Source organism: Gossypium raimondii, chromosome 2, assembly GCF_025698545.1.
Source record: "Gossypium raimondii isolate GPD5lz chromosome 2, ASM2569854v1, whole genome shotgun sequence".
NCBI lineage: Eukaryota > Viridiplantae > Streptophyta > Magnoliopsida > Malvales > Malvaceae > Gossypium > Gossypium raimondii.
The window spans coordinates 5106342-5129018 of NC_068566.1; the positions used below are offsets into that span (position 1 = coordinate 5106342).

The following is a 22677-nucleotide window of genomic DNA, read 5'->3' on the forward strand; positions in this document are numbered from 1 at the left end:
TTACGTATTTAGAAAATTAAATAAATCCAATTATTCTCATAAATTGGGAGGGGGCAAGAAGGAAAGCAAATTCAGAGCAAGCAGGGGACTCACCACGGGTCCAAAGCCGTGGGTTGAATGAATGCCACCATGGAATAGCAGCACAAAAGGAAGCGGTCCAGATCTCGTCTCTGGGGATCCTGCTAGGGGAAAAAAGATGCTTTTTGGGGTTGGGTTGGCCCCCCTTGTTCCAGGTCCCAGTAAAGATAATTGGTTGTATACACAAAAAAAACAAGCTTTAAATACCATGTTAGTTATAGTGTTAATGATTTGTGAAAATTGAACTAAAATAAAATTTCATGTAAGCAATTACATAAAATTGAAGTTCATATATCACATTACACATATAATCGAAGTTCATGTATGATTTTAAGACTTACCTATTTTATTATTTGGTTTGACGTTCCAATCAAAACAATGCCAAATCTTATATTATATAAAAATAAAATATTTATACTCGATGCACTAACAACATAAAATTCTATATACAATTAGAGAATCAAATGATGATATATCACTCAAAACTTTTAAAAAGAATTCACTTATCTTCATTTTAAATGACGTATCATTATTTGATTTCTTGACAGTTTATAAAATTATACATTTTCAATACATTAAATATTAACCGAAAAATAATAAATTATTTACTTTGTTGTGATATTATTTAACCAAACAACAACTATTAAAATTCATTTTTTAATAATCCAAATAAAAGATTTCAGCATTATTTCCTTTTCTTTTTCTTTTGTTAAAGTCTATCCAAATATAACACTAATGCTAATCATATTGGGTCAAGCATATTTCAACTTTAAACATTACATTAAAAATGATGCATACTTTTTAGAGTGGATAGCTGCTCTTAATCTTTAGTTTACTTCTCAATCAATCCAACAACATCAATTTTCAGCAATGTCGGTTACCTTCTAAGAATATTTTTTTTAAAGCTTAGGCCATCATTGTCTCTTACATTAAGATTTCACATTCTTTGGTTACCTATTCCAATATCTTCTCATTTCTTTGGCCCCATCTTACTAAGTTCATTAAAGTAAAAAAAAAAATTACTGAAATTTAAAAGAATTCAAATAGTTTATAAATTTATAGAAAATGCTTTTAAAGAATATATATTTAATGTTTACAATTTAAAGTTAGTTTATTAACCTAGAAGCTATGAGGAAGACAGGTCAATAAATGAGGGTAATTTTTCCCAATCCTAACAGGTTATAGTAGCCAAGTTCTTAGTTTGGCTTCAAATGCACGTTTAGAAAAGGAAAAAAAAAATTTGTTTACCATTGCGCCAATATGGCCTTGGTTCAATTGGTAAAGGCGTAAACTTTAGTTCTTAACTATCCAAGTTTGAGACCTGCTATTTGTAATTATATGTGTAAGTCTTTGAATCTCATCATATGTAATTAGACAGTTCATTTGTAATAATTCAACACTTGTGATTACTTGGATAAACATTTCTTTAAACTTCAAAAATACTTTTAACACCCAAAAGCTCATTCTCATGTTACACTTCAACTCTATTATTTATGTTTGAGCTCAAATTTAAATTGAGATTTATGAATACTAAAAAAACTAAAATGTTGAGAGTTTAAAGACGAAATGTAATCAACACAAAATTAAACATAGTCAAAAGAGACAATGTTTAACATGGTTGAACCATTGTTGTCCTATATCCACAATATACAAAGTCCAGTATGTAACGTTACAATGACAATTTGATGATCACTAAATGTTGCTGTATGTTCAATATTTGAGATGACTATCACTATACCTATACCTATACCGACGCACAAGACCATTGGTATTGGTAGCAAATCAAATCAAATTTTGTTTACAATAATTTTACTTTGGTGATGCTTAAACCATCGATATAAGCCCTTTGACCTATTTTGACGACCTTTATTTTCATTAACAAAAGTCTATACTGACGATATATGTACCCATGGTGATTTCTGCGTTGGAATAACCATTTTAACCGTTGGTATATGATTTTTAGACCTATAATGGAATTTTTATTTTTAGCGGTGTTTTTCGAACTGTTGTTTGTAGTAAACTTTTGCACATACAAGTTATAGACCTTCACAAATATTGGACTTAACAACTTCTAACTTTGGAACAATTTCCATCAACATTTACCTTCAATCTTCAACCACGCCAATTCTCTTTTATTATCTCAAAATTTGTCGAAGCACCACTTGCTAGTTGAGATCTCCACCAGCAATTGGCATCTCATTGCAGCAAATCTCCACTTACATTTTTCTGAACTTACAAACACAATTTGCATCATGATGAGTCTTGAATCATTGCTTTGATACTATTTACTGAAAATTTGTATGGAAAACATGAGATCGACTGTACTTGAAAGAGATAATATTTTAACTTGGTTCAGCCCTTCTAACCTATGTATATTATCCAAAAAGGATAGAAGTCACTCTACTAATAAAAATCTTACTACTGTTTTTTCTTGGGTAAAACTATTAACCTGTTTTGAAAGATATCATGACTCACTGGTTAATTAAGTAAAATTAGAAACTCTCATTAAAAAAAAAGAAAGGATGGTATGAAATAAGGATATTATCCCTTTTCAATAAATTAATGTCATATTAGCAATTTTATCCTGAATTTCCAAATTTTCATTTTCATTTGATTTTTTTTTCAGGATGAAAATATTAATGTGGCATTAAACTATTGAAAAAGGAATACAGATGACGTGGCGTCCCTATTTCATACAACTATTTCCCCTTAAGAAAACCGTAAGAATACATCCCTCGTCTTCATACTTCTAAAGGCTTCTTATCCTCTATATGAGGGTATATTACTTGATCACCAAATCTACCTCTTAAGTGATAAACTTAATTTAATCTTCAGCTAATAGAAAAATATCAAAACCCAAACTTTATATTTTCAATTACAATTTGGTTGATATATACATAATAAAACTTAATTAATTTAGCAAGTTACTTGACTCAAGTATTAGGATACTTGAGTTATTCATAGCTCGGGTTTATTTCTAATTCAACAATGTCTTTGTCTTATTCGGATTTAAGGTTTTCTCGAATTAAACTTGAGCAACTTCTAAATAAAAATATCTAGTTTAGACTATACTTGCAAAATCCTTCCTAAATTCGATATGGATTTTAAAAAAAAAGTTATAATTAAAGATTTGAAATTAATAGTAATGGGTAACTAATTAGCCCTTTTTTCTCCTCAATTGATTTCTTTTTCAAAACTACTAATCATTTCCAAATTCCACCTACCTAATAATCAAAATGTTTGCTTTATAGTTTCTTTCTTTTTGGTTCAAAGGTACTTGGTTAATTAAGTTGCAAACACAAGCATAATAATAACACCTAAAAGCAAGATAAATCATGTCAAATGTTTCACTCTTGTAGTCACCATTGTTCTTCCCTTTTTACTGTTCCAAGGTCAAATATTTTCCTTTATTTGCAAGGTGAAACAGAGTATGTTTTTGCCTATATGAAATAGGAAAATCCCATGTCTTTCTAGCTTAGGTGAAACAGGAACAAGCGTGCAAATTAAAACGATAGTCTATAGTATGATCAGAAGTGTGAATTTCAAGATACTTTTAGGAAATCAAAACAAATTAAATGTTACATTTAACATGTTGAATTTATAGAATTTGAATAAAGTCTATAATATCATCAAATAATTGAGATAGTGTTAATTGAAAGTTGAAATCACCTTTGGTTTCTGCTAATTTTTCCATTTCATGTTGTCTAGATTTAACACCAATTCACAATCACTTTAAAAGTTTTATTAATCATAAAGTAAAAGTTACAATCCCACGCATATATTACATTAATATTTCATTTTAAGCAACACAATCAATAATTACAAGCATCAAACTAAATAAATAACTCATTTCAAATTACTGTACAAGAATGAATCTGAATCAAACCCTCGTATTATGGGATAGCTCAAAATTTCCAAGGTCTTCACCTTACCATTAAGTTAAGGTTGTATTAGCAACATTTCTATGTTTTCTTTCTAGAGTTTACAAGTATAAATAAAATACAAGTAGAAACGAACAAATACCTGACATATTATTAGACAAAATCCAAACATAACAACATCATATAGTGAGTTTGGAGATCACATAATAATATCGCGTGGTAAGAAGCGAACTCGGATACTCAAAAATTCAAGATTTCAACATTTGCCAACAATACGAGTACGTTATTGATAGCAACATTACTACTGAATACACACCATGTAGAGGGACTTTTTGATAATGGAAACTAACAACCAAAACCAAGTATTTACACTACAAATCAATAAAAAGTTGAACCAAGAACAAAAAAAAAAAAAAAAATCAGATATAACCATGAATATGAGGCCTAAATAATTTAAGAACTCTTGATTGTGATTGGGATAATATAAGAGCTGGTTGAACACCAAAACTTTTGCAGAAATGGATGCACTTGGGATTGAAACAAATTGTACAAGAGTAGAAGGGCAGGTGATGCAATTGTCATAAATTAATTAGATATCCCTCCTATCATTGTTGCAAAGAGGGGATGGGGGTACGCAAGAATTTATGTACAATCTCAACCCTCGACTCTCAAAAGAGAATATCTTCCATTTAGGTGAAGGCAGGGACGGTAGTGGAGAGAACCCATTTGTGTTTGTCAGCACAATTTTAGAAATTTCTTACCCTACCTTTTTTACTTTCCTCTATCTCCCCCCTCCCCCATATGCTCATTATTGAATACCAACCACAACTTGTCTTCCCTCACTTGCGATCACCATTTGAAACAAATTCCAACAATTTGTTTTTGATAGAAACAATTAATTTCATGTCTTTAAATCTATTTAGTACAAAGAAAGTTTAAGTTGAAGGATAAAAAAAATTACAAATGTTAAGATTTGAATCACAGCTTTATAAATGTCATCTTTTAATAATTATTGCATTAATTGTTGATTTTTTTATTAAAGGGTAGAGATTAGGAGTTGTACGAAATTAAAGTCGATTAAATTTGAACACAAATTCTTTTCCACTGTGATTGTTATTAATTTAGAGATAATAAGTAATCACTTGAAACCAAAATAAAATTGTTGAGAAGAACTTTAGTTTTTATTTTTGAAAGACGAAGGTAAACATTTATGGTTATATGGCACTACAAAATACCCAACATGGTTGGGAAAAAAACCACAAAATATCCAATAAAATTCAGACATATAAAACTTGACCCAAACGTTGTATCAACCATATTCATGTGAGTGTATATATCCATCCAACGCAAGACAAATACATTTAATTCAAATATTGACTCGACATAGATCCTGTTGGGAGTAGATATCTAAAAATTAAACTTGAGACACAGGCAGACATGAAGTTGAATGTTTAACTTGTCCATATATATAGGCTTAGTTTCAATGTTCACTATTCACACCTTTATGGAAGATATTCAAGTGGCAATTTTGTTGTTCCAAACTTTAAAAGTACAAATCCCAATGAGCGGGTGCAGTAGTAAGTTAAATTACATTTTAAGGTTCGAATTTGTGTTCTCTCCCTCAAAATGATATTGTTGAGGGAAACAGCTACAAACTTCGAAAAAATTAATTTTTATAATCAGTAAAATAAATACATTAATCAGATTCTAAAGGTCAGATCAAGAGACTATCTACTAGCAGTTAGCTATCCAAACTTGTTGAAGTTTCTCAACATTAACGGCTGGTGTTGTTGTATTTGGTTGGTTGAATCTCCTAAGTCTTAATTTCTAAATTTCAAATCCTAAACATGATAGGGTTTATATTAATGCCTTTTTAGAGACATTCAAGGTTTGAAATTAAATGTTTGTTACTAAGTATAGGAAAATAGAAAAGAAATACAAAATGAGAAATGATTGAATATTCTATTATTGATTGCTTGATTGAATCTGTACAGAAACAATACTTATATACATGAGTAAGTGTCAACTGCTGCTAACCAATTCTACTAACAATATACCATATCGTATAACAGACTGCTAACAACCTAACTTACCTTATACACTAACATACACTATCATTCACCCAACTTCTCAATAGGAAAAACTCGAAGCAAATTTTGAAATCGAGTAAACAAAGAGACAGACAGGGGTTTTGTGAAAATGTCAGCAACCTGGTCACATGCTGGTACCTCTCCGACAACAAGTGAACCTTGAGCGACCTTTTCTCGGACAAAAAATAGATCAAGTTCAACATGTTTGAACTTGGAGTGTAAGACCGAATTTGCAGCAACTGCTACTGCACTAGAATTATCACACCAAATAGTAGGCTAATCGACAGACGATATTCATAGCTCCGTTAGGAGAGAGGTTAACCACGTAACATCACTGGTAGCTGCAGCTAGACGATGATACTCAGCCTCTACTGTTGACTGAGAAACAACTTGTTGCTTTTTCGAACACCACGATATAGATGTATCTCTAAAATACACACAATATCCTGTCGTAGATCTGCGATCATCAAAATCCAACCCCCAGTTGGCATCAGCATAACCAATGAGAGATAGTCGGACGGATAGACAAAAAATCAACCTATAATCTATGGTCCCACGTAAATACTGTAAGATTCATTTTAAAGCCATCAAATGTACTGAAATGGGTACATGCATGAACTGACACACACGATTTACTGCATAAGCAATATCAGGTCGGTTAGAACCACATATTGAAGTGCACCGGCAAGACTTCGATATTCTGTAGAATCAACAAGACGATCGCCTTCATCTTTAGACAAAGTTGATGACCTAATCATTGGTGTCGCCCTCATCTTTAGACAAAGCTGATGACCTAATCATTGGTGTGTGGACACTTTTTGCATTAGTCAAAGAACTTCTGTCAAGCAAATCCCTGATGTACTTGCGCTAGCAAATGAAGACTTCTAGTGGAGGATCGAGTGACTTCAACACCTAAGAAGTAATAAAGGTCCCCCATATCCTTAAGTGGAAATTCTTTATCTAATAGATGAATAAAACTAGTTATACTGTCAGCCACACTTCCCGTAATAATAATATTATCCACATAGACCAGAACATAGATGACAAACTCTGTCGTTACACGAATAAACAGAGATGCATCAGATTCGGATACAAGAAACCCAGTAGAAATAAGAAACCTCTTCAATTTATCAAACCAGGCGTAATGAGATTAACGTAACCCGTATAATGCCTTTGTTAGACGACACAACAATTGCTCACCATTTGGACCAAATTGAACATAGCCTGGTGGTTGTTGCATGAACATTTCATCGGTGAGATCACCATTTAAGAAGGCATCATTGACATCGACCTGACGAATCTGCCAACCACGAGAGACAGCAATTAAGAGTACGATTCAAATAGTAGCAGTCTTGACCATTGGACTGAACGTTTCCTTGAAATCATATCCAGGAACTTGCGAACATCCTTTTGCTACCAACCTAGCCTTACGCCGAGTAATAGTCCCATCAGGATTTTTCTTTACATTGAAAAACCACTTACACCCTATTGCCTTATGTCCATAAGGAAGAGAAACAAGTTCCCAAGTGGAGTTGGCCATGAGAGCATCAAATTTAGCTTGGACTACTGGTTTCAATGTTGGATCAACAAGAGCTTCCTCCACCGTGCGTGGCTCATAATCAACAGCTTCAACAGACAGCCTTGAGTTTAAAAATCTCAGCCTTGGACCGAGTAATCATAGTATGAGTATTTCCCAACAGAGTAGAAGTCAAAGGAACCAAGTCTGGAGCAGACGAACTACTCTCATTTGTCGAGGTTAAGGGCTGGAACTCTTCATGAGTAGCCCCCAGCTCAGCTAATGAATCTCCTGTTGTGGACAACATAGGATTATAATGAGGAGTAGAGAAGGAAATACCAATAGGACTCTCGATTGTGGCAAAATGGTGAGAGGTAGTAGATCAAACAAGAGGAACATATGTGGAGACACACAAACTAGAGTTCACATTATCTACGGTAAATGAAGAAAATAAGAAGCGTCGTTCATCAAAAACAACATAACGAGAAACAATTGCTTTACCATCTGGTGTGAGCCAGTGATAACCTTTATATTGGGAATTATACCCTAAAATATACACAGCTAAAAATAGAACCCCAACTTATGGCTCGTGAACGGTCACAGATACAAAAAAAATAGCAGCCAAACACCCGTAATTGATCATAGATAGGCTCATGACTATAAAGAACCTGATAGGGAAATTGACCTTTTGGAATGGGAGTAGGTAAACGATTTATGATATGAACGGCACTACAAAAGGTATAACTCCAGTAGTCCATGGGCAGACTAGCGTAGGCTAAGAGAGTGAGACCAGTCTCAATAATGTGTCTATATTTTTGCTCAGTAACTCTGTTCTGCTCAGATGTATGTAGGCAATATAGCCGATGTAGAATCCCAAGATTAGCCAGAATAGATGTGAATGCATGATACTCACCTCCCCAATCGCTTTGAAAGCTCTTAATATCTTTCCCAAACTGAGTCTTGACCATCTTTTGAAACTGAATGAAATAGTTAATTGCCTGAGACTTACGCTGAATTAGATACACCCACGCAAAACGACTACGCATGTCAATAAACGAAACATAATACAGATTAGTACCACATACAACCGATGCCGGTCCCCATAAGTTGAAGGCAACCAAATTAAAAATATCCTTATATTCAGTAGAAGAGTTTAAAAAATGTAGTTTATGAGATTTCCCTTTTTGACATGTAATACAAATATTATCAAGACATAGTTTATTTGAGACAACTTTACACTTATCAAGAACAATTTTAACAGTCGAGCCAGACGGATGACCAAGTCTTTGGTGCCATAAGGTGAAAACATCATCACTATCATTACCAGCCTGTAGGCTAGTGTTGTAGACAGATGGAACAGCAACAAAAAGATTAGGCGAGACTAGTGAAAAATAATAGAGCTCGTCACGAGTGTGGCCCCGCAGCAAAATTTCCTGAGTCAGGATGTCCATAACAATACAATAAGATGGATGAAATTCAAAGAATATGTTATTGTCACTTGCAAACTGAGAAACTGATAACAGATTCTTCCATATATTTGAAACGTATAGAATATTAGACAGATGAAGGATCTTACTCTTGTAGGTAAAATAGAATTCCCAACACACGATATTTTTGTAAGGGTCTCATCGCCTATGAGAAGAGGAGATGTACCTGAATATGGCATGGATTCATGCAAAGCAGTGGCTTTCAGGCATACATGATGCGTAGCCCCTGAATCAGGACACCAATAGGAGGTCCCTACAGGCATAGGAATATAAGATTTTCATTATCAAAATTATACCCATATTGAGTCGTATTGACATTGGACCCCGAAGTGGTCAAAAAATCGAAGGTATGAAAGTCTGGAAGACGAGGTAACCCGATGCATGGCAAGGCATTAACATCATGAACACGGGCCCTCGATTTAGTTCTCCACCGTACACCGGTCCCAATATTTTGAAAGGAGAAATTTCTATCTATCTCAAGCCCAACAAAGTTAGCAATGGGCCCAACATTCTAGCCCACATTAGAGGCTAAAAGAATCGGCCTATTATATGGTCCAAACTCACGGCCTTGAGCAATCAGCCTATTATATGGCACATTAGGACCAACATTCGGCCCATATTGGAGGCCTAAATCACGCGAAAAATCACGCTGAAATTGGCTACCCAAATCACACTGCAAGTGGGCACCATATTGGGGGGCAGCATGATTATTATGCGAGCCCATACCATCACCAAATATCCCATCCATTTGATCAGGCTCACCTTGATGAGTAAAAAAGGGTTTTGCAACCCTAGCAGCTGATGGATTTGAGAAAGAAAAATCATGAGACTGCCCTCCCCATGCAGCTCCATAAGGAGACTCCATCGGGGCCGCCACTATGGTTCCAATGTATTGCCCAAATCCAGCGAAGACAGTCGGACCACCACGCACTGACAAGCACCAGCCAGACTCACCAACGCCACCATCGCATGATCTTTGACCCACGCGACCAAAAAACAACGGGGCCATCGTCGGAGCTAGAGTAGAAGGACCACCATAGTCGCGACCAAATCGATAGTAACACCTCTTTGCCAAATGTCCATAGCGGTCGCATATTTGGCACTGAAGCCAAGTGTGAAACCTACGCCCATGTGCTGGAAAAGAAGAAAGGCCATCGCATACTGAGTTCGTCACCAGTGCCGTTGGAGCAGCCAACACCAAATTCGTGTGAAATGGCATTTCATGTACCGCACGGGCTTACCGGTTCTCAAACTCTAAGAGCACATCAATGAGCTTTTAAAAAGAAAGCGGTTCAGTCGAGAATGAGGATAACATGAGAACGATATTGTAGCCCGACGAGAGGCCAACAAGGATGATCTCCACCTTCTTTGCCTCTAATACCGCAGATCCAGACACCTCAAGCAAAGAACAGGTGTTTTGTATTTTCGCAACATATTCCTTCACCGACATCATCCCTTTCTTGATCAAGTGGAGGTCGTGCTTTATACGGGACAACTTCGCTCCAGTGGCAGCGGTGAATAGACGATTCGCAGTACTCCATACCTCACAAGTCAATTTTGCAGTTGTAAAATAGGACAACAGAGAAGAACTAATCGTTGATAATAACCAAAAGGCAAGAAGCTTATCTTGATGAATATACAACGAGGCATCGAGATTCGGAGTCAAAACACCATCCAGAGAGGAGACAAAACGGGGCAGCACAAGTAAGGTTCCTTCAAGAAATCCAAGCAACTCATAACCTTCTATTATGAGCAGTATATGTTGTTGCCATTGCACAAAATTTCCATCGTCTAACTTTACCGTATCAGGACGAGGGAACGTCTGAACCAAGCGCGATCCGAAGAATGAGGGACTGCCACAATCAGCAATGGTAGAATCACCAGAATTAGCCATGAGTTAGTAGTGGGAAAGAGCACCAAGAGCTCAGGCGACTGATACCATATTAGTAAGTATAGGAAAATAGAAAAGAAATACAAAATGAGAAATGATTAAATATTCTATTATTGATTGCTTGATTGAATCTGTACAGAAACAAGACTTATATACATGAGTAAATGTCAACTGTTGCTAACCATTTCTACTAACAATATACCAGATTGTATAATAGACTGCTAACAACTTACCTTATACACCAACATACATTACCGATGTTTAACCTTCTATCAACAGATGAGATGATTGTTAAAAACTAAAAGGATATATATTCATACTATATAGACTCTTTCACTTCTTTTAATGTATTTAAGTTCGAGATTATTATTCAGCCATTGAATCTTGAATTAAATTAATGTAAAAATTGAAAACATTACATGCTTCAAATTTGAAACATGTAATTTAGGTTTGACGAAAAATTAATTATAAAATTGTATTACTAGTTTCATATTGTCCCAATAAAATTAATATTAATTTCTATCTTTTCAAGGAAAATAAAGAGAAAATGAATCCCAGGTGCCAATTAAAACCCTTATTGACGGACCGAAAGGAAATAAAAATAAACCTCGGAAGAAGAGGAGAAAATAATGATTTAAAAAGAAAGCAATGATGCATATATATTTGGTGTAAGATATTTTGATATTCGAAAATTATATTAGATTTTAATAAATTTTATAAAAGATAAATTAAATTTTAAATAGAGATAATTTTAATGATGTTTCTTTCAATCACAAGACTCAAATTGAATCTTATTTGGAAGATATCAATTTTTTCTACTCGATTTAACATGCATTATATATATACATATGTGGAGGAAGTTAGAAAATAAAAGGAGTTACCTTTATATAGCTATACCAAATGTTGTAACCTTTTTATCGTATCAAAAGAAGTGGTCTTCATTATGACTAGCTCTGAACTAGACATTGATATGTTCCTTAAATCATTTCAAAGTATATAGTTACATTGATGTTCTCCTTTTTTTTTTTCAAAACCAAGCATATTTCAACCTCAAAAATATATTTGAATGACAAAGAAAAAGAAGAGAAGAAAGTACTGAAAAATACTGATCATGAAGCACATTGAAGGAATATATAAAATTATGGGGAAAATGAGAGATGTTGTTATAAGAAGCAAAAGAAAACAAATGAGATGGGGTTTTGTTTCTTTGTTTGTTTCTTCATTTTTATTTTTGCTTTTTGGTAGGGAAATAGTGGTGCCATAAGAACCAAAGCTGGGGGCCACTGTCTTATTTATTTATTTTATTCTTCTTTGTTTTGGAGAAGAAAAGAAAAGAGGAGGGAAAAAGGAACGAAAGGCTGCCAAAGAATATGGAAAATGGAAATCAAGGTCCTCCCACTCTTTTTCTCGTCCTGTCACTATCCACTCTCCTTTTCCCCGCAATTCCCTCCTTCCTCTCTCTCTCTCTAAAACTATGGTCAATTTTTATGTAACCTCCCGATACTATGCACCTTTAGTGTCTTTAGTCCCTCTTGGTTTCTTCTTATCATTACATTCCAGGGGGAAGGGATGATAGGGTTTGAACCAGCATCATCTAGATGTCAAATGGGAACTCTAACTACTCCTCCAAGCATGTTTGGGTAGTCCCTTTTGATTTTTTTTTATCATCCATGTATGTTTTAGTGTCCATATTTAAGGTTCATGGTTATCTCTCTCGATAATGTTGTTTCTAAGTTTTAAACTTTTATTCTCTTTCTAAGCTATCGTTTGGTGCTTTTTCATATTATGATTCCAATGGAATGTGATTGCTAGGAATATGATCGATAGTAAAGTTACTTTACATATACATTGGAAGGTATCAACTAGAATGTCAGGAAAGTTATATTATCATGATTGGTAAACTAAGTACTTTCCAAAAATGTAATGATATTTTACCAATTTACCATTCTTAAATAAAAGATGATATTCATGTATTTAATTTTATAATAAATTTTATTCTTAACAAATATTTTAATTAAATATTTAATAATAAATTTTAATTGATAATTCTTAAATTATTATTTTTAATTTATAATTTTGATTGGTACAGGAAAATTATAATTTTCATTGAAATAAATTTAAAAATCATGTTGTTTCCAAGTATATACAAAATCATAATTAAAAATTATAATGTATATACAAAATCATGGATATATAAAACTTGTTTTGGGATAAATTAAAAAACACTTGAAATCACGCTTTATTTAGCTAAAGGCTAATTCATAGGTTTTAAAAGATTAGTTAAATCATAGGAATGTAAAATCATAGGCGTTCTAACCCACAATTCCTACACAATTTAATGGAATATTTCTACTCATTTACTACAAAAAAATATATATATATTTCATATGAATACAAGTGGTAAATCAAATTTGTAGCTGAAAAAAACTTAATTGTAGGAATCCGTTGAAGTAATAGAAAAATCAAATAGTAGGAAGAAGGAACGAGGCAACAGTTGTTTCTTCTTTTTTACATTTATTAATATACTAATTCCCTAAATCAATATAAAATAGGATTAATTTCGTCTTAATATTTTTTTAATTTTCCCACCTTTTATCATGTGAATCACGTTGTCATGTTTATGATAAAGTTAGATTCCAAAACAAATAAATAAAACTTGATATACCAAACGCTCAAATAACTTTTCAACTAATTAAATTATCAAGAAAGAGACTATTTTTCATCACACCAAACGTTATCTAAGAGTGCAATGTGTCTTACCAATGCACTCGATACTTCTCAAAATGTGTGTTTTCAATTCTTATACAAACTTATTTTAAAATATATATTTTAAATGATTTGATGTATCTTATTTTTAAATATATATATATGACATAATTGAAAATATGCATTTCAAAAGGTAGAAGATTAGAAATGATAAAATTATAATAGAGGGACCATATCCACTAAAAATGCATAGTACAAGGATATAATAAAGAATTTGACAAAAAAAACTTTCTTTTCCCTTCAATCTTTTGCCTTGCTAGGGAACTCACCGTCCCGTTATTGCTCATCCCTGGAATCCCCGTTTCCCGTTTCAAAATGCAGGTAGTAGATAGGGCAGAGTAACATTTTATGCATTAACTTACAAAAAAAAAAAACTGCATTTTCTTTTAATTTTTTATTTGGGTTTTGGTTCTGTGTTTGGTTGGTGGGAAAGAGACAGAGTGGAAACGTGTGAGAGCAAGAAAGTGGGATAGCAAATAACTATAATATTATATATAATATATAATCTGTCTGTATTGGCTTTAGCGGTTTCCCTCCAGCTGACAAATCCCCACAACATCAAAACATTTATATACTTACTACCATATAATATATATACTTACTTACACTCCCCATAGTACATACATTTTGTATATCTTTTCATAGATTTACTGTTTACTTGAAACAAGTATAGTTTGTGACTGGGTTTTGGGGTTCGGGGTTTTTTATTTTTACTTCCATTTTCATTTTAGTTTTTGTTTTGTTTTTCTGGGGAGTACTGTCTCTGTCCCTTGTCTCTGCATTTGTCAGTATGTCCCATCAGATGTCTTTCCTTGCCCTGTTGGTTGTTTTAGGGATCACATGGAAACCCCAAAGAGAACACACACCCAGACTCCACCCTCTTCTCTTTGCTACACAAACATGAACCCTAATCTATATATATATATTATATATATTATTTTTGTTGCTAACTTATTATTTAGTCTTATGAAATGTGTTTATCAGTTTCCTTATTGCTGTGTATTCATATATATTAATGTGAGTGGAGAAAATACAGAAGATGTTACTCATTTTTGAAACGTCAGAGTTGTGCAGAGTTTTCTGAACTTCCATTGTGTAATTCAGAAGTAAAAATATTCTCATCCAAACAGGTTTGGGATATATCCAATATCTCCATTCAGTAATTATTTTCCTTAAAGAAAAAAGGAAAAAGAATGAAGTCTTAAAATTGGCAGTCGCAATTAAGAGGAAGAGGGAGTGGGGTGGTGCAACATAAAATTTTGGGTTTAGTAAGTATGAAACGACACCTGACAGTTTATGAAGTGACGATTATTTTAACGCTGTCCCCTCCTCTCAAAATCAACGCTCCAACCCCTATCCTATTTACTTTTTTTTATTTAGGGTGAATTTAGATTGGCAGTGTGTTTATCTGCGATTAGTGTAAAAGTAGTAGTGACAGTGAGATTAGATACTGTAGCGTGAGACAAAAAGTAAGCTAAATGCACCGCACCGTACCCAATCGTCCATCCAAACCTACCATTAATCTTCTCCAACTATTTTTAAATATTAAGTATTTAATTATCAATTAAATATTAATCCAATGGATATAAGTATTTTTGTTAATATAAAAAGACGTGAATTTAAATGTGTTGAAGTGTATTATCCTCTTATTTATAAATTAGAAAAAGAATATATTTCAGCAATTGTTAACTCGACTACAAGAATTACTAATACATTTGAAAAAATTTATGTTTGAGTACTAATATTTCTTGGGAAACAGACAGATTGGTAAGAAGAAAAAACAGTAACCGTTGATATGAATACGGGCAGTACATCGTGGGGTAAGGGAGTCAATGATTGTCACTTCATGTGTCCATTAGAATAGTGGGATTCTTTCACAATATATAATACTAAAATTATGAGGACATTTTATTTTGGTATGATTAGACTGCCCATCACTATTATGATGAGAATTATGAAGTTATGAGAGAATTTCTCTTCTCTTTCTTAATTCACAGCTCATAAAAATTTAATGTTTTTGAAATAGTTTATTCTTTTCCTCACAATTTAAGTGTTGTACATTTTTCTTTGTTTTGGTAATTTTGAAGCTTTAATCTTTCAAGTCTCAATTCTTGAGTATGTTAAAAGGGAATTGTGAATCAATAAATCTTTCTATTTTTTAATAAAAAGTTTATCACTTTAATTCAGAGTCCTTTTGGATAGACGATGCGTTTATCTGCGATTAATATAAAAATAACGGTGGTGATGAGATTAGATATTGTAAGGATACTGCAATATAAAAGAAAAAAAACCCTAAACGGACCATACTGGAAGTAAACACCCATCTAAAAGGATTTTAGCTAAGGGTTTTTTTTTTAATTTTCTTTTTAAGATAAACAAATGCATGAATGAAACCTGTTTCATTTTTACACAATTTTCATTCAATTTTGAGATTTCTTATAAAAGATAATATAATCTTAAATAAAATAGAATAGAATTAAAAAATTTTGAATTCATTCTCTATTAAGTGATAAGTAGGTCCCTACTTACTTATCATTTTCACACTTTTTGTACAAAAAAAAACTTTTTAGTAGTTTTCATTTTAGACTATCAAACATATTTAAAATTTAAGTTGTTGAAAATATTAATTTTTCAACGCACCGAGCCTTCGTTAATATATATATAATTTAAATAATACAATAAAGAAGAAATACTTATAAGGTTACATAAGTAATTTAACTTTTAAAAAGAAAAACAATATCACTTATTAACCCACTATTCCTAGTTTTACTCTTCTAAATAAATACTACTTTCCTATTACTTTAATTTTTCCACTATAATTAAAAAATATTTCCACTAATTTTTATTCTAATTATCTTTATAAATATAATTTTTGAAAAAATTATTTTATAAATATTATTAGTTTAAATTAAAATCACAAAAAAGGGAGGGTATTTAAGCCTTTTAATTTTGAATAAATAAGAATATAAATTTATGCTTTTTTTCTCATGTACTTTCTATTAATTAAAATTCTTTCTATATTCTTTTTCTTTTCACCTGCATAGTGAGTCTCTCATATGATTAGTCTATACTATCATTTAAGTCATTAACTAAGATAATATCATAAATGAACCGAGCTTTAGTTCGATTAAAAATTATTAAATAATCAAAATTTAAAACAAAAAGCAGAAAGGTTATATAAGTAATTTAATTTATTTAATAAATAAAATAAAATTGCCTTTTAATGATTTGAACTTAAGTGCCTAAAGTTGTAAGATCACAACCTTTCCAACACAAATAAAATCTAATTAACAAAATAAATCTTTATATTATGTTTTTTTTTGTTATATACTATAATAGTCCTTTGTTGAGTCTCGGTGTTACGAGATAACTTGACGCAAACTCAATTAAAGAAATTATTTATAAATCATGTTCTAAGAAAATAATAATATTATAATTGTGTTATTCTTTTAATAATTTTATATGAATTGTTTAAATTAAAAAATTAAAAAATCACAACTTAAAAAACAACAAATGTCTAAAGATTTATTCATAATTACTTTACCACCTTACCTATGATTCAATCGTTTTTTTTATACAATTCTAGATTCTACCAATAACAGCCTCCAACCCTTAAATTGAAAAAAAAATGCTTAATCATGCTCAAACTCATCCTCTCATTATTGTAATAACAACAATGCCAACTGAGCTAAGGCTCAATCAGTTTATGATTCAATTGTTGAATAAATCATTTATAAATATATTCTTAATATAAAGTTTTTATTTTGCCCATAGGTATGAATAATCTAGTTATTATTAAAGTCTCGATTGAATTGGTGTCACGATTAATTTAATACCAACATCATTATGTAAATCATCAAAACACAAAAGAAAAATCTAATTATTTTAGTAAATGTAAATTGAGCCCTTTTTGTATTATCTCATTTTCGCTTAATGGATTAAGTATTTTACTTTTTATTTGAAGTTGTCATTATTAAAAAAGTTGTACCTAAATACTACCCAACCAACAAAATCAAACTCAAACCATATAATTATATAAAAAAATTGATTGCACACAACCAAATTCAATCAACGAGGAATCATATTTCACATGGCTATAGCATTTTGGTTTGAACTCCATATATTAATAACCACACAATCAGTTACAATATTTTTAAAAACAAATTTATTAGTAGATGGGTTCAATATAGGGTGGTTTTGTATTGTTTTTAAAAGGTTTAATAGATTAAATGGTGTTTAAATAATACTTTTTCCCATATTTTTATATCTAATTTTTTATCAAAATATACATAAGTTATACTTTCATCTCCCTAATCACTTCAAAGGTTAAATATGTTAAATATAGGCATAATAATTTATTTTGCCTCCAACTTTACAAAAAAAAATCAAATTAGCCCTTTATTTAGAATTTCACTTCTTTTAACTTTTAAACTTGCATTACTCATCAAATCACCTAAAAAATGAATAGAAAAATTAATGTATGTTAACTTTATTAATGTGGCATACACTTGGATTGCCACGTGGATACCACAAACGACGAAAATCCCTTTTTTTCCTATCTCTATCCCAATGAGCCGAAAACAAAGCTCTTATTTTTTGTTGAGTAATAGTTCAAGTAAGTCTTGAATGAGCCCCCTAAAAGCTTGATGCAAATAAAATAATTTTTTTTCGACGTCTACGAGCTATATATCCCCGTTTAATTCTGGTCATTGAATAAAAGAAATTTTGATGAATAACTATTTTTTTTTTCAGTTATTTTTTTTCTAGTCTATTAATAACAAAACGGATTATTCCAATGTATAAAATAAAAATTCCAATGGATTTTGCATCTCTAACCATCCCGACCATGATTTCTCCTTTTTTCTAGGCATTTCATTTCGCCTTGAAATAAGAAATTGTATTGATACTAGGTATCAAAAAATGCATATTAAATAAAATAAAGGAGTAAATAGAAATGGATAAATAAATAGTGGGTTCCATCGTTTCTATGGTTACTTCTTAAACAGTGAAGTCCTCTCTATACACTGGAGCTCATTCCTTCATTTAATTGGTAACTTGTATAGTTCACACTCTTTAGCTCTACTCATAAATTTTTCAGTAATAGATCTTTCACAACGAGATCTATCTTATACAGTAACGATATGTAAGGATGAGGATTAATTGGGCAACTGACCCTATTAGTCCATTCTTTGCAAGAATCGAAGCATAATCTTTTTGCTTTTTAAATAGGATTTTCCCCGCTTAATGGATAAGCTTTTGCTACCAATGAGGAATTTTTTCTCATCTTAAATTCCAAGATTGGATTTGCTAAGTTAAGAAGGAAAGGAAGAAGAGGGATTAAATCAATCTTAATTAAATTGTGGATTGGTGTTAAATCGTTACTATTGCTATTTGTTATTTAACTTATTTAACTGCTACAAGATCAACAATTCCATGAGCTTGGGCTTCTATTGCTGACATAAAAACATCTCTTTCTATACCTTCGGATATAACCCATAGGGGTTGCTCGTTCTTTGTACATAAACCCTTGTGAGGCTTTCGTGAAGTTTTAGTAGTTCTTTCACTTCAAGGATAAATTCTCCTATTTGTGCCTCATAAAAAGAATTAGCAGGTTGATGGATCATTACCCTGATGATGTACCATAATAAAAGGTTCTTCTAACTCACATAATCAGGCGAGAAGAATAACTAAAGAATAATAAGAAAAAAAAAGACAGAATTGAACAACCGTACATGCATTTTTTGTGCATTGTATACGGCTTTACAATGGAATTCTCTTTTTTCTTTAATCGAAAAAAGAAAAAGAGAAAATATAGAGAGCGTCTATTAGACCCAGATCACTAAATAATCCAATTACCACCCTTCTTTTTTTTTTTCAAAAAATTTCAAAAATACCATGATGGCTCCGTTGTTTTATATATTTATTTCGTCTGTGATTCAGCAATCCCAAAGTTTTCTTTTAAAAAAAAAGAAAGAAAAAAACAGTCTTTTTTTCGTACTCTTTTATTTTATAACATAAATATTGTTATAATTATTGTTAATAGCCTCTGGTGTGAAAAGAAAAAAAGTTTGTGACGCTGAGATGGGCCTATGACAGCTAAGATAATATTGGAAATGTCCTTTCTCTCATGCTACTCTTTTGATACATAATCTAATATTTTGAAAAAAAAAAGAAATAAAAAAAATTTCGTATTGAATTCGAAGTGCCATTATTACTTTCTAATTCATATTTCATATGGTGAAGGCATAGTCTTCTTTTTTCTTTCTATCATATAAAAAAAACTCATTGGCGACGAGCGTGAGGGAATGCTAGACGTTTGGTAATTTCTCCTCGGACTAGGAGAAAAGATCCCATTGAAGCAGCCAATCCCATGCATATTGTATGCACATCTGGTTGCACAAATTGCATAGTATCATAAATAGCTACTCCGAGTATTACCCATCCGTTAGGAGAGTTTATAAACAAATATAGATCTTTGGTATCATTCTATATAATAAGAACGTGAATGAAAGATCCCACTAATTGAATTGGGTCCATGAATCTAAGAAATAGTGAGAATTCTTGATCTTTCTCAATTTTAAAATCCAGGATTTGAATTGATGTCCTTTCATTGATTCCTCCTAAATTGCATTAATTTATCCTAAAGATTTCATTTCAATTGGAATTTGGTTATTCACCATGTACGAAGATCTTCGCTAAGCATCCATGGCTAAATGGTTAAAGCGCCCAACTCATAATTGGTGAATTCGTAGGTTTAATTCCTACTAGATACATGCCAATGGGACCTTCCAATAAGTCTATTGGAATTGGCTCTGTAGCAATGGAATCTCATCATCTATACATAACGAATTAGTGAGGTATATTCATATTATAACATATGAACAGTAAGAACTAGCATTCTTATTGAGACTCGAACTCATAGGGAAGAAAATGGATTTATGGATGGAATCAAATATGTAGTAGTTACAGACAAAAGTATTCAGTTATTGGTGAAAAATCAATTACTACGTTAGCAATTAATTTTTAAAAAATTAAAGTTTTCAAAAATATTATAAAAATTATTTAAAAAGTATTAAAATTATAAAAAATATATTTTTAATATTTATAATTTTAAAAATAATTAATTTCTAGCGTGACATACATGTGACTGCCATGTGGATAACATGTCAACAAAGTTAGCAGACGTTTACTTTTCCATCCATTTTGGGGTAATTTGACAAACAATGCAAGTTCAATGGTTAAAAGAGAAAAAATTAAATGAAGGGATAAAATGACTTTTTTGTCAATTTGGGGGCCAAACAAGTCATTATGCCAAAAAAATACTAACCAATTTAAAGTTACCACATCGATAAAAACACATAAGCATTACCATGTATTTATTTATATAATAATTCTAAAAAGAAAAAAAAGCAAAATTTATAAAAATTAAAATAAAATATTTAAAATGTATAATCAAGAAAAGATAGAATTGCTCCAAGACAATTTTTTTTTAAATTCTCTCATGTTCAAGACGTGCTTCTCAGAAAATCACTAAATCGTCAGTAAGAAGCATGTGAGAAATAGGAGGTCCCTTTTTTGACAAACGAATAGGTTGCCACCTTTAAGCTTCAACTATAACATTAATATAGTGTCTCAGTCTTCCTACATCCAACCCAAAAAGATAAAGAGAGCATATCTCCTTGTTTAATACCTCTAGATGAACAAAATTCATTTGTGAGAGCACCATTCTATAATTGTTGCCAAAATTGCAAATTTTGACATTCCTTGTGTGTTCCTGGAAATCTCTCATTTTTTATTGTTTCCTTTTCTTACCATTAGTTTAACAATTTCGTTATTGGGCCACCATCCAAGGACCATAAATGCCCATTTTAGATTTCTTTGTCATAATCGATTTTAGTTGTTTCTCCTCACCCGAATCAACAAGCACCTCACTTTCTCTTGTATGTACCCTCGAGTAAGATCTTTTAACATAGTCATAATGACCTAGTCAACAATGCTTCATACTCCACATGCTAAATTTGATCTTCAATCCAAATTTTTTATACTAATGATACTTATAGATCAATAGTAACTGCCAAATGTGTAAATTTTCCACGTGTATTGTTATCAGTCCAGTAACTTATTGGAACAATTGCATCAATAACTTCACTGATCGCCTTAAGAAGACTTCTCTTGTAAAACGCTCCTAATAAACTAGGTAGGTGTATCTATGTTATAACAATGTGTGAGAACCACGGTTTGCTATCTTTCTAGTTGGTTGTTTAGACAAAATATTTAGATAAGCGATATTCAGACAAAGAAGAGATTTGTTAACATAATTCAAAAATGATCCTACTCTGCAGAGCTTCACTCAGTGAATGATTCTTATTAAACAGTCATCTGGATCACCTATTGGCTAAAGCCCAATCTACACTTACACAAAGAAATAGTTGCAACCCCAACAATGACCCTAATTATTACAAATTACTCACCTAAAAACCTCACTTACAATTAATAATATCTCTTCAATAAAAAGCCTAACACAAGAGTGTAAAAAATATCAAGTAAAATATACATAAATAACAAACCAAAAGCACTCCAAAGACACCCACTATGTGTGCAGCACAACAACCTATTTATAGGCTAAATTCAACATCTTCTCCAAGTAGTCTTGATAAAGTAAAACTCTTAATTATAATCTGAATATATCTTCTTGAATTATCCCAAAATAAAGCATTTTAAACCATGTAAAACTAGTAAATACATCACAAAATAAATAGCTTAAATGATAAGGATAAGCCTTAATAAAGAAAGCATGTCAATCTCATAATTCATTCAATCATCCAAATTTGACCACCATTGTTTGGGATGAAATAAAACATGTTCTGATACTCATTTTCTTATGGAGAAAACACTTATGAAGACCTAATAATGTCAACATCTAATAAAACTTAGGTTGTCCCAAATGTTATGTTTAAACAGATGTTTA

General features: G+C 31.8%; 1 long non-coding RNA gene across 1 annotated transcript; it reads left to right on the forward strand.

The window, feature by feature from the left end:
• The first annotated feature begins 10614 nt into the window (after positions 1-10614).
• Positions 10615-11053, forward strand: LOC128035443 (uncharacterized). Its single transcript, XR_008191926.1, has 2 exons — positions 10615-10756; positions 10862-11053. It is a non-coding gene; the product is annotated as an uncharacterized LOC128035443 (long non-coding RNA).
• Positions 11054-22677: the final 11624 nt, after the last annotated feature.